The sequence below is a fragment of the Limulus polyphemus genome, unplaced genomic scaffold, assembly GCF_000517525.1.
Source record: "Limulus polyphemus unplaced genomic scaffold, Limulus_polyphemus-2.1.2 Scaffold6136, whole genome shotgun sequence".
In the NCBI taxonomy this organism is placed as follows: Eukaryota; Metazoa; Arthropoda; class Merostomata; order Xiphosura; family Limulidae; genus Limulus; species Limulus polyphemus.
Genome location: NW_013671746.1, coordinates 8,291 through 11,502, shown reverse-complemented (window position 1 = coordinate 11,502; position 3,212 = coordinate 8,291). Strand labels below are relative to the sequence as shown.

Below are 3,212 nucleotides of genomic sequence, written 5' to 3'. Positions count from 1 at the left end.
TTTTAATAAGTAAAAATATGTTTGATTTTTTAAAATTTGGAACCTACTTATGTATGATGCGTTCATAAAATTACAAAATCTTTTGAAAGTAAGGAAGAGGGGAAGAGAAACCATATACTGCTTTGCCCATATTTAAGGCTAAAAGGAAGTTGCTGCAAAGCATACTTGAGTATCGAAGTAACGATTTACTTTGTTACAACAGCGGTAGTCACGTGATGCTGGTAACACGTCATGATATTCTAGAAGGATCGAGGAACATCACAAATAATCCAGTATGTGCTAGGCGCCCTCTATTCCTCTATATAAGTGCACCGATAACGTGAGACAAATTAATCGGAATTGAATTGCAGACAGGCAGAGATAAAGACGGACAATTGAGTCAAGCGCAGTAGTGACCGTAAATAACTGCGTGAATCATTGTGAATTATAGCGTGTGTTTAAAGTGACTGTGGAAATTAAGTGTATTGCAAAGTTGAATTGAGAAAGAATAAACTAGTTTTATTTAAGAAAGGATTTGTATCTCTGAAGTTCCTCGGGAAAAATTTATTCCGGGAAATTAACAAACGAACACAGAGGCGTAACAACTTTAAAATCCGCTAATTAATTACTTGAGTCTAGAGGAATCTGTAAGAGTAATATTTTAGGTGATAAATATATTTACTCACTAATGATTTGTCGTTTTAATGGAAATTGTAGCTGAAATAGGTTTCTACGTTTGTTTGTTGTTAAGCGGAAACCTACACCAAGGTCTCTCCACCGCAGGTATCGAAACGAGATTTTTGCGTTACGAGCTCACAGACTTACTGCTAAGTCACCAGAAGGCAGTTTTCTGTGTGTTTGTGTAAATAGAACAAATATTTTCATTTATCGGTAATGTAATATACGTGTTTATTCAGTTAGTAATGTTTTTCTTTTTAGTTAAGAAATACATTGTTAGTGTTAAATTCCACATTTAATTTTTTTTTATACCTTGACTTAATTTCGTTTTCTTTTACTTATCGGGTTAGAAGCATATTTCAGAGATACTTAAGTTTGTGTAATGTATTTTCTTTAAATGCCTATCACTGTGCGTGGATTTTTCTTTTTAAAATAAAATTTTGTCATTGACCGAGAGGTTGCACATCCGCTAGGATTGTATCTCTCTATTTTTGGTTTCGAAGGTAACCTTGTATCTCAATAACATGTTAAAGCAAGTTATATGATTTAGTGATGACCTTAGGATATGCTACCGTATTATGTAACTAGTATAAATTTATATTTTAAATTTTGAATATTGAACCTTTTGCGAAAAAAGAAGATATATTTAAATTTACAGAACCTCCACTTTTCAGCTCATCATGTGTAACTGCCATCAGGTTCAAGTTTAGGTTTCAAATACTTTGCTCGTTAATCTTGTGTTTTAAAAGTACAGTTAGGGTACAATGTGAAGCTGGTCTGTCTAGTCGCTATTAAGGTGTTCTTTTTATTGTGCAAAATAAGGGAGTATTTGTATGCGATTGTTATTAGAACTATCAGATAAGGTTGTAGTCGTGTAGATGAAGTTATATTTGTTGTTATTTTTTTTTTTTAGTTTGAAATAATGGAAGATTTTTATAAATGTATTGAGAGTTTGAGTAGCGCGAAAAATGACACTGAAAAATCTGCATATCTTTTTGGTTTTGTGAAGACTTTGAAATTAATTGGTGGTGATCTGGATATTGTACAGCAAAAATATTTTTTTGATGCCATTGGAACACCATTTTTTGTTAGATTGTTAAATGCACAAAAAATTTCAGAAGGAAGCCCAGAAGAAATTGTCAGGTCAGTTGCATTAGCTGTCTTGGCTGCTTTGTCTGTTTCTCATAAATCACCAGCACATAATTTTATTTGTAGTAATCTTGATTCTTTTAAAGAAATCCTTCAGTCAAAGAAAGAGCCTATTTCAACTCATGATTTAACTCATAGAGATATTTTACAATGTCTGATAAATGTTTGCTCAACAGAAGAAGGAAGGAACTGTATATTTTCCAAACATTTTGTGAATTGTCTTACAGATATGGCTATACACTCATCATTGGAACATGAAAAAGCATTACATCTTTTAATGATTCTGAGCCATTACTTTAAGAGTGACTTATGGGATCAAGATTCATCATCATTTTCTACAATCATTGACTTTATAGCCAGAGAATTTAGAGAAGAAACTACTAGTCATAAATTTGAGCTCTGTGATACTTTAGCAAAGTTATTGACAGATAATTCAAAGTGTTCAGCAGATCCTCATGGAGGTTGGAGTCAAACAATACGAGAAGGCTTGTGTGATCTGCTAAGAAAGAAACTAGAAAGAGTACATAGTAATAGTGCTTTTAAATTGGCCTGTGCAATGGTGGAGAGATTTGGATTACTTTGGATTTCGAACAACAGAGATGAAGCAGAAACAGTCAGAGAAGATTTATGTCTTTTGATTCATTTAGTGGGCATAGAAGTTCAAATGATTCTGGAAAATAGAACAGTAGAAAAAATTGTTGAGAGCATAGACATGCTTTCAACATGTTACACAATTTTGGAGGCTACCATAACAGTATTACGTGATGAGTCTATATGGTGTATTGGATCAGCCACAACAGAACAGTTACTTTTAGCCATAAATGGAGCTTTTAGAGCTGTTATATCATTTGTACTAAAGGCTTCTAAAGAATGGGATGAATGGCACAATTCTTCTGAACATAAGTGTTACTTAACTCTTGTATCTGTTAGGGTACTTTCCTTCTGGTTAGCAGAAGAAACATTAGCACTTAAAGAAGAGATGTGTAAGGTCATTCCTTGCTTGTTAAAGATAGGAAAACGTGTATTTTTTGGAAAAAAAGACCAGTTTTTGGAACTGATGGATCAGACTATATGTGATCAGAGTGTTGATGTTATATGTTTCTTGTCTCCTTCTCTATACCACATGAGTGCTGATGATACAACTCGAAGAATTCTTATGGATCAAGATGCACCAAAATTGTTATTTGAGTACCTTGACTTTCAGTGGTTATTGTGGAAAAAAAGTATAAACAAAGATTCAGAAACTTGCATTACATAGCCTGGGCTCTCACACCATATGTAACATCTGCAGGTTCATTTTTTAAAGATGCCTTCAATTTTAAACATACACTAGAACAACTAAATTCGAAAGCCTTAATGGCCAGTTTTGATGTCGTGTCACACTTCACGGAAGTCCCTTCCAATTA

At 33.4% G+C, this 3,212-nt stretch overlaps 1 pseudogene; it reads left to right on the top strand.

Moving 5' to 3' along the window:
- The first annotated feature begins 524 nt into the window (after nucleotides 1-524).
- Nucleotides 525-3,212, top strand: part of LOC106473390 — a 6,671-nt pseudogene continuing 3,983 nt past the window's right edge.